Source organism: Mercenaria mercenaria, chromosome 4 (assembly GCF_021730395.1).
Source record: "Mercenaria mercenaria strain notata chromosome 4, MADL_Memer_1, whole genome shotgun sequence".
In the NCBI taxonomy this organism is placed as follows: domain Eukaryota; kingdom Metazoa; phylum Mollusca; class Bivalvia; order Venerida; family Veneridae; genus Mercenaria; species Mercenaria mercenaria.
Window position 1 is genome coordinate 10,843,019 of NC_069364.1, and position 12,791 is coordinate 10,855,809.

The 12,791-nt window shown below is 36.7% G+C and overlaps 1 protein-coding gene and 1 long non-coding RNA gene across 8 annotated transcripts in view; one reads left to right on the plus strand and one right to left on the minus strand.

Moving 5' to 3' along the window:
- The window catches only part of LOC123550967 (dentin sialophosphoprotein-like), a 190,755-nt gene that overhangs the window by 81,878 nt on the left and 96,086 nt on the right, over positions 1 to 12,791 (plus strand). The window lies entirely within an intron of this gene.
- On the minus strand, positions 2,008 to 10,344 carry LOC128556200 (uncharacterized). 2 transcript variants are annotated; one of them, XR_008370489.1, is made up of 5 exons: positions 10,148 to 10,344; positions 9,392 to 9,582; positions 8,635 to 8,758; positions 7,695 to 7,870; positions 2,008 to 2,751 (listed from the first exon to the last, which is right to left on the minus strand). It is a non-coding gene; the product is annotated as an uncharacterized LOC128556200 (long non-coding RNA). The 2 variants fall into 2 exon arrangements; XR_008370488.1 differs by lacking the exon at positions 8,635 to 8,758.

Sequence of the window (12,791 nt, forward strand, 5' to 3'; positions counted from 1 at the left end):
GTATTGTAGTGGCGTTGTCCGTCCGCAGCCATTTCTAAGTAACTAGCAGGTAGAATTTCATGAAACTTGAAATGAACATGAACCAACATACTGCGATGATGCCCGTCAAGTTTTTGTTTGGATTGGTCAATTTCTTTTAGAGTTATTGTCATTGATTTTATGGAAAATGCCCAAAAATGTCCGTCCGCAGCCATTTCTCAGTAACTAGCAGGTAGAATTTCATAAAACTTGAAATAAACACGAATCAACATACTGCTATGATGCCCGTCAAGTTCTTTTTGGATTGGTCAATTTCCCTTAGAGTTATTGCCCTTGATTTAACGAAAAATCCACTTCTGCAGCCATTTCTCTAGACTAGCCACTAGACTGATGATAAATATATTTCTACAATTTTCCTGTTTTCGAGGAATTCAATTTCATAGAGACAAAAGCCAGTCTATTTTAGAGATTTTCACAGAGGAATGATGTTGAAATTATTATGATATTGGACATAGGATATAGACTGGCTCAGTTCACTACATTCAATCATAAAAATGTAAAAAGATATATCATAGTCTAGGAGCTTGTCTACCATTTCTCAGTAACAAGCTGATAGAATTTCATGAAACTTGAATTAAATAAGAACCAACATACTTCGATGATGCCCGTCATTTTTTATTTGTCGATTATCCTTAGCGTTATTGCCCTTTAATTGTTTAAAAATTCGTAATTTCTACATAACAAACCAACTAATTGGTAGAATTTCATTAAATTTCTTTTCAATGAACATTTATTATATACATGATTGTGAAGTTGTATATCCATACCTGGTCACCACCTTGCCTTGGTCACACCCCCTCCCCCCTCCCCCAACCCCACACACAAAAAAATTACTTTTTTATTGTTTTTTTTCCCCAAACTTTCCATGAATATATATCAACATGCAAAGTAGTACCGTTCCACCACCCCACTCCTCCAACCAGTCATGCCCACCACCCTGATCATGTATCCCCCACCCCATTTTTTTAATTTTCCATCATTATTTATAGTCAACATGTGAAGTTTTGTACCCTCATCCGGTCATCACCCGCTGCCCCCCCCCCCCCCCCCCCCCCCCCCCCCCCCCCCCCACCCAACTCCCCAACTTCATTTTCTGTTAAATTGATTCTGACTTATGAAATTATTTGCTTCTTTGTAACATCCTTAATTTTTTGCTGAATGTATTTTTGCCGTTACTCACCACAAACCCTTTTGGTTGTTTATTTTACGGATCACGGGGTCGCGAGTTCGGTATTTTGATAATAGACATCGTTTATGACGCCATTCGTCCTCCACCTCTGATCCATGTGAGGAACTTTGAAGGTACTTGCGACTGGGAACATTGATTAAGTTAACTGCCCGCCGTAACCTAACTGAAATATTGTTGAAAAGCGGCGTTAAACCCAAAACAAACAAATAACATTCATGGTGGCATGGTTACTCACATTCATATGTTCCAAAAGACTTGGTTTTGAGATCATTCCCGGCCTATTCATTTGGCTCTTGCAAGTAACGTGACTCGAAAGTTGTTGTTTTTTCTTCATTAAAACCATAACACTTTTTATATGTTCATAATTTCAAAAACAACATCGTTTTGGCACTTTTAAAACCTTGCATCATTTTGCAAGTTTAATCGTTATTTGACTATTTGATAAACGACATTGTGTCTGACATCATTAGTCCTCCACCTCTGATTGATCTGGGGAAGTTGGCAGTTACTTGCGGAGAACAGGTTTGTACTGGTACAGAATCCAGGAAAACTGGTTAGGTTAACTGCCCGCCGTTACATAACTGAAATACTGTTGAAAAACGGCGTTAAACCCAAAACAAACTTAACAAAAAACAGATGGTAGCCACTAAGACATTGAAATAGTAACCAAAAGTATGAAATTTTTGTTTTGTTTAACGCCGTTTTCAGTTTTGCAATGGCAGGCGGTTAACCTAACCAGTTTCCTGGATTCTGTACTAATACAAACTTGTTCTCCGCAAATAACTGCTAACTTCTCCACATAAATTTGTGGCGGATGACGAATGATTTCAGACACATTGTCTTCTATTATATTGCCTCGGCGAACATTTTCCTTGCACGGGGATCGAACCCACGACTCTGATATCCTTAAGTCAGCGCTCTCCCTATTGAGCTTAGCGGGCGAGTGTATGATATTTTCATGCCATAGCCAATGACTTGGACTTGTATAACCTAGCTTCCTAGACTTTTGTTGTGATTATTTAATCTTATATTTTGTTGTTCTCTCCTCCCTTAGTGTCTTGTACTAAGAGCCCAAAACCTAAATTTGGGAGAAAAACTTTGATACAATAGTATACATATAGTCACTGATTAAACCGTACCATTGTACATCCAATATGATTGTTGGATTTCTTATTTTCCAGTTATGAAATAACATTTACAGCGAATTAATGCAGGACAGGTTGGATGCAAATCAATGTGTTTGCCGATGCTTCTACCATGCAAACTATTCTGAGTTTGCTGTTTGTATATGTGTACTAGAGTATCCCAGTGTTCTACGATACGCTACTCGTAACAGCAAAAGCAAAAAAAGCTTTAATATGTCCATTTATAGCTTTTCTACAGATGGGGCACTTTGCAAGTGCTGGACAGCTGACCATGTGCCCACAAGGCAGGAAAATCACATCTGCGCGTTTGTCCAAACAAATCGTGCACATCTGGTTTTCCTAGTCTCTGATTTTCTTCTTTTAAATTCTCAATTTCTTCTGAAAAGTAAGAAATCCATTATTTACACTTTATCTGTTAAACATTTAACATAAAACACTAATTCATCAGTTTGATAACCATCTCTTCATTCTGTTTTTCGAAGTTTTCTTCCATTTAAAATCAGACATTTCTAGCACTATATTTCAAGCGTATGCCATTTTGACACCAGATATTTATTTTTTTCCATTATCTATAATTATATAATTATAACTATTTATTTATTACACAGCCACATCAACAAAATATCTCACTAACAATCTACTATCAAGCAGGTCATAGGTTTTATACTTGTGGTGAAAAAAACAAAAACAAAATTAATATATCCTCTTTGAGACGATTAAACCAAAGATACCATGCGTAAACGTTAGTACTAGTTTGAAACTTATATATATCAAAGAGATGCTGTGGCAGGAAAGGCCGTACCGGCGACAGTAACCATCAAAACAAATCAACACCCTTTACAATATTTTCAAATTTATTTACATTAGATGATTATTAACAATGCATAGATGATATGAAAAAAAAACTGATTATAAGAAAGAAAAAAATCAAAGTTCAGTATCTCCGGATACAAAAGATCTTACAGTTCCATTCTAAAGTGACGTGTCACAGTTCTTTAATTTAATTGCGAACTTTAAGTAGCACAAACAATATCAAAACGTATCTTGAAATAAAGTCCCTTTAAACCGTGAATACGTTGATTCCGTATTGGCTCCCTATGGTGGTAGGTGATTGCATCCCTGAGCTGACTTCAGAGGATAACAAAAATCGGCGTCTTTTCGATTTACGGCACAACCATGGGACGTACGCTCTGCGCTGGGAATATCACATCCAGGCGAGTGAAGACAAGTGAACCTCGGGCATTGTACTTCCGGGTTATGACATCAGCAGGAAAATCGTCTGGCGGAAGAAGCTCGATCGAGCATACATTTCTAGCAAGAAAATAATTCAGACATAGATTCGTCTATAATGTCGGAAGGTGGTGTGCGCAAGGCATATCTAGTCCAGTCTATTTAAAGGGTAATGTCCCGCCAAATACTAAATTTCATGGGATTCACGGCCTATGCGTAAACTCTTGACTATTTGTATTTCCACGAGATTCACGATATAGCCGGGGAATCTAACTACTTTGGCGCGGATTGAAATTGACAATTTGAGGCCCATTATAGTGGTTTTGGGGATAAAAACATAAATTACTGAAGTTTATAAAATATCAACTTTCTTATTACTGAACCGAATTTAATGAAATTTACATGGACATTTAAGTTATGAAATACAGAAAAACATGAGAGGTATTTTATGCGTGAAATCTGACATTTACCTCAATAACTCAAAAATTTACAAAAAGATGATGCAATACCTGCATTTACACTACAGATAAAATAAGGCCTGTATGTCAATTTGTGACAGATGCAGCAAGGGAAATGGACTTAAAATAGGAGACTTTCTTGAGAATGAATGGCCCAATTTGCAACAGCTGACAAACAAATTATCATTGATGGAGGTTTAAACTTTCATTTTGACATTCCGACTGACAGACTCACAGCCAACCTTGTAACTACTTTGGATGCACACGGAATGAGACGGCATGTAAGTGAAGCCACTCGCGTGGGCATATCCTGGATGTTGTCATTACAAGAGATAACGATGACATCGTGTCAAACATTGAATTCACTGATCAAGGTCTGTCTGACAACAGTGGTAAGGCTGCTCGCGATCATTTTTCTGTGACTTTTAAAGCAAAGGCTGCCAGACCTCCACCGGTGAGAAAAACTGTTTCCTTTCGAAAACTTGGGACAATTGATGTTGACTCATTTAAAGGGGATCTTCTGAAATCAGAGTCCCTGAAAGCAATCATGCAAAAGGACTGATGTTGATGAGTTAGTGAACATATACACACAAGAACTTACATCAATTATTGATAAGCATGCGCCATTGCTCACAAAAACCATTATTCAGAGACCTGTTATACACAAGAACTTCATGATGCTAAACATTTAAGGCGCAGGTTGGAACAGAAATGGCGCAAATCAAGACTGACAATAGACCACCAGCTTTACAGAGAACAGTGTGCAACAGTAAATAGGTTGCTAAAAAAGGCAAAAATACATTTTGTAACAGGATATGCTTAGGTGGCATTTCTACCTAGGTAACCTCCCTTATCTTGTATATAATACCCAGGCACTAGCTAGTAGGCATCAGTCATAGTAAATAAAGTAGTTAGAATACAAGTGTTGTCATTCTATATTAAGTCCTGCATCATATCATTATATGGTGTAAGAAAGACTGAATTTATGAACTTGCACACCATTTAATTGTGAACATTCAACTAGAATAATTTCATTTAATTTTCTCATGGATTAATAAATATAGATTTGTGAGTGAATTTCACAACGTCAAGGAAAGCCATAACTCCAGCTATAAAAATGGACTTAACTGGGGTCCCAACTCCTTGCATGGATTGGAGGAGTACAAACTTGCCTGAAACATGGCGCAAATTTGTAGAACATTGTGACCTCATTTTTAAGGGGCCCATGAAAGACAGATGAAGAAGTCATCTATCTATTATTGTGGGTTGGCGAAAAGGGCAGATACATTGTGGGAACATTAACCATCTCAGAAGCCAACAGGAAAAAGTTAAAGCCTATATGTGATGCAGTGAAAAAACACTTGCAGCCATCAATCAATCCAGTATTTGCGAGATATCGTTTCAATAACGAGGTTCAGGATGAAAAGACATTTGAACAGTTTCTAACCAAGCTTAAAATGTTAGCTAATGACTGCGACTATGTAGACAGGGATCAAATGATCAGAGGCAGGATCGTTTTTAAGCCTCCGAAGGGAGGCATATATTTTTTGAACCGTCTGTCAGTCTGTCGGTCTGTCCGCAATTTTCGTGTCCGGTCCATATCTTTGTCATCCATGGATGGATTTTCAAATAACTTGGCATGAATGTGTACCACAGTAAGACGACGTGTCGCGCGCAAGACCCAGGTCCGTAGCTCAAAGGTCAAGGTCACACTTAGACGTTAAAGGTCATTTTTCATGATAGTGCATTCGTGTCCGGTCCATATCTTTGTCATCCATGGATGAATTTTCAAATAACTTGGCATGAATGTGTACCACAGTAAGACGACGTGTCACGCGCAAGACCCAGGTCCGTAGCTCAAAGGTCGTCACACTTAGACGTTAAAGGTCATTTTTCATGATAGTGCATTCGTGTCCGGTCCATATCTTTGTCATCCATGGATGGATTTTCAAATAACTTGGCATGAATGTGTACCACAGTAAGACGACGTGTCGCGCGCAAGACCCAGGTCCGTAGCTCAAAGGTCAAGGTCACACTTAGACGTTAAAGGTCATATTTCATGATAGTGCATTGATGGGCGTGTCCGGTCCATATCTTTGTCATTCATGCATGGATTTTAAAATTATTGGGCATGAATGTGTACCACAGTAAGACGACGTGTCGCGCGCAAGACCCAGGTCCGTAGGTCAAAGGTCCTAAACTCTAACATCGGCCATAACTATTCATTCAAAGTGCCATCGGGGGCATGTGTCATCCTATGGAGACAGCTCTTGTTGGAGTTAATTCACAAAAAATAAGAGAAAAAACTAATAAGTGAAGGTGAGAAACTCACCCTAGACAAAGCTACACAGGTCTGCCAATCATTTGATTATGCTCAGGAACAACTCAAGGAAATGAGCCTGTCTCAAACAATAGCACAGTCACCAAGCCAGTCGGTGAATGCAGTCCAGTCCAAATATGGGGAACAGAAATCTGGTCATAACACCTTAGACCAGCCTGGTCACAATGCCTCAGGCCAGGAGAGGAAGGGATACCGACTAAACATGCAGCAAAACAACGCCAGGAAAAATTGCTACAATTGTGGAAAAACATGCTAAAGGGAAACAATGTTTTAAAAGTTAAAAGTGGAACCATTTTAGATCTGTATGTAAATCCAGTGTTGATGAAATTCTCATTTCAGAAAAAAAATTGTATAATGACAATACTCAGGATCTTTTTATTGATTGTGTAGAATCAAGTGTGATAAATGGGCAGGTATTTGCACACTTTGAGGTAGGTCCTTCAAAAACATTTGTTAGGTTTAAACTTGACACGGGTAGCCAGGTAAATGTGTTACCACACACAGTACATCACAGCTGATGCTACCAAGTCTCTTGTGAACTCTCTAGTTACATCGAAAGCAGACTATTGTAACTCGCTGCTGTATGGAATTTCCAAAGACTCACTGCAAAAACTTTAATGTGTTCAAAACACAGCGGCCCGCATCATAAGCAGGACTCCAAGATACGAACACATCACGCCGGTCTTGAAGGAGTTGCATTGGCTTCCGGTTCAGCTCCGCAAAGATTCAAAATTTTGACACTTACATACAACGCCATGCACAATAAATCTCCCAAGTACATTGTCGATATGCTGGACATGTACAAGCCTCGTAGAGACTTAAAGTCGGCAAATGGCCCGGTGTCTTTGGTTGTACCGAGGAGTCGAACAGTAAAGTATGGTGACAGAAGTTTCAAGCATGCAGCTCCAAAGCTTTGGAATGCCCTCCCAGCAAGCATCAGAGATTCAAGTTCACTGTCCGCATTTAAAAAATCCTTGAAAACGCATCTCTTTCACACATGTTATAAAATATAACAAAATTTGAAATACTGTTGAAAATGGCGTTAAATCAAAAACAATTTAACGTTGAACATATTTTATGGATGATCTTGTTTTAATTACTATTCATTTTAATCTTTTACCAATATATTTTCATGTATGTATGTGTTCTTTACGTTTTGTAAAGCACTTTGAACGTACATATTTTGTATGAAAAGAGTGTTATATAAGTATGGTATAATAAATAAATAAATAAATAAATAAATTTAGTAAATTATGTATGGAGTTAAAGACTGAAATTTCTGCAATACAAACCATTGACATATTTACATGGAGTCTGGATATCCTCGGATTCCAACTCCTCGTTGAGCGTTGAGATGTGTTTGTACTATCTACAACGTCATCTGACACAAATGGAAACGATTCTGTCGGCACTTCCACAAGTTCAAACAAAATCTCACACAAGTCTTTAGCCTAGAAATCACTGTTACCTGTAAAATGATACAAAGTCAATTTGAAAATAATTCTCTTCCTCATAAATTTGTTTTGGATTTTCACCATTTTTCAGTGCCCCATGTGGTTCTGGGACAATCTGTGTGTGAAAAGAATTGGAACCACTGCCTTACCCTTGCATGATCGTAAGAGGCGACTAATAGGGTCTTAACACTTGGTTTTGCCGTAACTCTGTGATTCCAGCAGGTATGCAAATTTTGATTCCATACCTCATCTTTTTATTTCGATGTAAATGAGATGTGGAACCAAAATTTGTAGTCCTGTTTGGCGCCATATAACCTATACTGTGTTGGTGCGCCGTAAAACCCAAATAAATAAATAAATCACCATTTTTCAACAGTATTTCAGTTATGTAACGACAAGCAGTTAACTTAACCCTGTTCCTGGCTTCTGTACCAGTACAAACGTGTTCTCCGCAAATATCTGCAATTTTCCTCACCTGAACCAGAGGTGGAGGACGAATGATTTTGAAAAGACACAATATCTTTTGTCAAATTGTCACAGAGAACATACACCTCGCTAAAGGATCGTACTCGCAAACTCGCGCCCGAGCTAAGTGGGCAGGCCTCTTCCTCATAGAAGTATTATTTATTTTGTAACTAGCTCTAGTAATTGATGTAAGATACAATCATTACCTTGCATTAAAACTATGTTAACGTACGTATTTGGAGAAACTTTATTTAAATTTAATTGCAAACTTTCCTTAATCTCTTAATCCTGTTGAAGCATGAACAAAACGTACCATATCTGTCAAAGAATTTGACGATCGCTTTCTGAACCATAGCTTTTGAGTAATCCATTTCAAAACAACTTTGTGCAGCTTTCAAGATGGTTAGGTCTTATACACATTAATCCTGTTTACATATCTGAAAGGTTTCATTTTCATTTTACCGATGAACTTAACTCTACTAATTGAATATTGTCTTTGTTGCATGCAAATATAAATCTTTGTAATCGCTTTCTTTCCCTCAATTAACCATACGCCGCTTTTCATGGAATTACACACTAGTATAGCATTGAAGGTTCCATGTGAACCGCCGTATGGACACATCTGCGGATGTCTCTAAATTGTTTTTTTTGTACTTTTAGCATGTGTAAATGTTGAGTTCTGCTCAACCCGGGGCTAGAGGGCGTAGATGGTAGCATGCATTTCCACTGCCGTCCATGAACAGGCTCAATCAAACCGGGCCTGCAACATTTTCGTTTTTGTTGTGTTGGGCCACCTGTGGAGTTTCCACTTTTTCTATTTTATATTATTATTGCTATTATGGTTATTTCAACTTCGCTAAAACTTTATTGATTTTTTTTTTACATCTGGAATCCTTTTGCTGCATAATCTAGAAGTTATTTTTGATCCGTATGCAATTCTTTGAAAACCTTTTTAAGTGTTAACATTTAATTTGTGGTTATGACACATCTGATATTAAAAGACTGCATTAACTAATGTTATAGCAGTTAGCACTAGTATTAAAAATGTCCTGAATATGTCCTTATATTACCTGAACTGATGAATTATCTTCCTCTGATTTTCCCCCACGACCAAGTTCCTCAACGTATGCCTGACCCTTGGCTAACAGGATGTGTGGGAATTTTGGATACCACTTGGCGTGTACCTCCATTGGTACATCATCCTGTTCCCAGTTCCTCTGTCCACCGCCACAGAAGTAACATCGTACACTGTCCCCAACTCCTGAAATAATTCATAGAATAAAATAAATCCAATGAATATCTAGATCCATTGAGATCTATGTAATGCTAAACAAAGTTAACTGTCATAATCCAATACAAAAATCAAAAAATACAAAATAATTGTAATGGATTGTATTCTATTTTTATACATCAAATATATGAGTTATTAAATGATTCATATCAATCTGGCATAATGGACCAAGACTGTGTCAGTAATGTGAGTTATGACACCTGTATTTTTTCATTAAATGTACCAATCCCAATATCCGAGTTATTCAGATTAGTAAGGTGAACCAATACACTTTATTTATTTTTCTGATATGGAACTAGACTAACGATGTATATTTTTATTAGTTCTTTTGCTGACCTACGCTTACGCTGTCATACGCACAACAAAACAGCTATAAAATGGAATTTCAATTAATAACTGGGCACATACCTAAGATAAGTTTTATTTAAAGTCGGCAAGAAAGCAACATTATAACATAAGCTCTGAAGAGCTTTTGAACTGACTATAACAACATGATGAAAACAGTAAGAACATATTATATAAAAGCTGTATATACAAGTCCTGCTTCGACAAGGTCATCTTCTTGACAGGTAAATATTCTGGCCAGGCATCGAAAGATTCCATTCGTTTTGCGTAGACGGCATACTGGGAAAATTTTTGTTTTTCAAGGTTAAATCCAAGCGCTATCGGTGATGGTCGTCCGGAATTTTGTTGAGATACGACAATATCACAGCAAATTTTGAGAGACACTGAAAAATCACCCTACACAACCCAATATTTGTGTCTATTTATAGTGCCAGAAAAACCCAACTGCAGCTAAATTTAGTTGAAATCGATGATAGGACATAGATTGTTTAGATATCTTATGGTATATTGCTGAATGCTATTTTAACTCTTTAACACTAAAATCCATTATTATCATTGCAGCTTTTATACAATTGTTTTAATATATACCATATGTTAATCTGTAGTCGGTTCAAAAGCTTGATGAGATTATGTTGTACGTGTTCGATGTCTTGCCGACTTTAAATAAATCTTATCTTATCTTATCTTATCTTAGTTGGCCGCCGGCCCGTCATGAATGCAAAAATAATGTGACAAAAAGATAAATAAAAGATCGTAGTTTCGATTCATGTATGACATTAATTAATGGGCGAGGTTTAAGCATTATTGTTCCCCACCGGCGTCAGTAATTTTCATTAATACCCCCATCCGTTCTAAAAATATCTTGAAAATATTACAACACTTTTATGTACATGTATATATATAAAAGTACAATGTGGAAAAAATATTAGTCATCAATAAGTGTACATGTTATTTTTAGCATTAATAGGTCTATATTTAAAATATGGAAATTCTGTTTAAGCATTTCATATATATAAAACAGATAAATGCACCACCGAGATACGAAATAACCACAGGCACCCGATTTTTTGGGCTACGCTCCTGCACCGAAGAGCGCGCGCACGCCGACATTATTATATCGTACCATGTCATGCACTGTAATTGAATTCAACCTACCTATATAAAAGGTGAAAAGTCCACAATCTTCCGTTTAAGGTATTAGGCCCATAATAGAATTAAGGTATTAGATCACTAATAGAGAACCTCCTTTTTGAAGAGTATTCAATTCCTACCATAAACCTACTTTTACTGCAGTTCTTAGGGGTTCGTAGGTTCAAGCCCTACTGGGACCAAATTTTTTTTCCTTATTTTCCTTTTTTACTAGTAAGTTTTTACTTCTTTCAAGACTTATTATTGATTTTTTGTACAAAAATGGAAAAAGATGAATCTTATAAGCGATTTCTTGGTGTTCAAAGTGAATTTACTACTTTACAGAAGGGGTAGAGTTACACATCTTTAAAAATATTGAGTTACACGCGGTGAAAGTTCTCTATTTTGCTTTCACTCTTAGATTATATATTGTGGAAGAAATTTAGGTAGGTTTTACATCTTCCCTAAGGTTATTTTTAAATGGAGTAAGCAAAATCCAAAACAGAAACACATCATTCGACCTTATTTTTTCCTTTTTGAAGAGTATTCAATTTCTACCATAAACCTACTTTGACTGAAATTTTCAGTGGGGCGTAGGTTCAAGCCACACTGGGACCAAAATTTTTTTACCTTATTTTTCTTTTTTTTCTAGTAAGTTTTTACTTCTTTCAATTGATTTATTGTACAGAAGCGTAAAATATTCATTTGACATGCGATTTCTTGCTGTTCAAAGTGAATTTACCTCTGAAATAGAAGGGGTAGAGTTAGACATCTTTAAAAATACAGAGTTACGTGCGGTAAAAGTTCTCAATGTTTGTCTGAAATTCTAAGCAGTTTTTGCAAAGGTCCGTTCCAACCCTGAAATTCGGCACATTCTTGGAGGGTAATACGGCAAGAAAAACCCATGTTTTACAAAATAATGCAGGATTGCTTTTCTATACATTGCTGTGTCTTTCACCGCTGTTTATTTCGGTTCCAAGAAGGCCTGCGAACCACTTTACTTGAAATAAAAGGTAGGTTTCTCTGTGAAAAATGTGTTCTGAAAATGTTAATACGGCAAGAATGATACGACAGCAAGCAGAATCATGAAAACACCTATTGTTCCCTTATGAGTTTGAGACTCGTTTCCTCATGTATAATACCTGTTTGCAGATTTCTTTAGCTTTTAAGATGTGATATGAAAGAACGGTTTTTAGCTTGACTTTTCGAAGAAAAAGTAGAGCTATTGCACTCGCCTCGGTGTCGGCGTCGGCGTCGCCGTTGGTTAAAGTTTTTGATAAAGTCAAATATCTCTGTTATTATCAAAGCTATTGACTTGAAACTTAAAATAGTTATTTACAATCAAAGTCTACACCAGGAGAAACAATCCCCATAACTCTATTTTGAATTTTGACAGAATTATGCCCCTTTTTAACTTAGAAATTTTGGTTAAAGTTTTTGGTAAAGTCAAATATCTCTGTTACTATCAAAGCTATTGACTTGAAACTTAAAATACTTATTTACCATCAAAGTCTACACCAGGAGAAACAATCCCCATAACTCTGATTTGAATTTTGACAGAATTATGCTCCTTTTTAACTTAGAATTTTTTTTTTTTAAATTTGATTAAGTCAAATATTTCTGTTACTATTAAAGCTTTTTATTTGAAACTCAAAATAGTTGTTTACAATCAGTCTACACCAGGAGACACAATTCCCATAACTCTG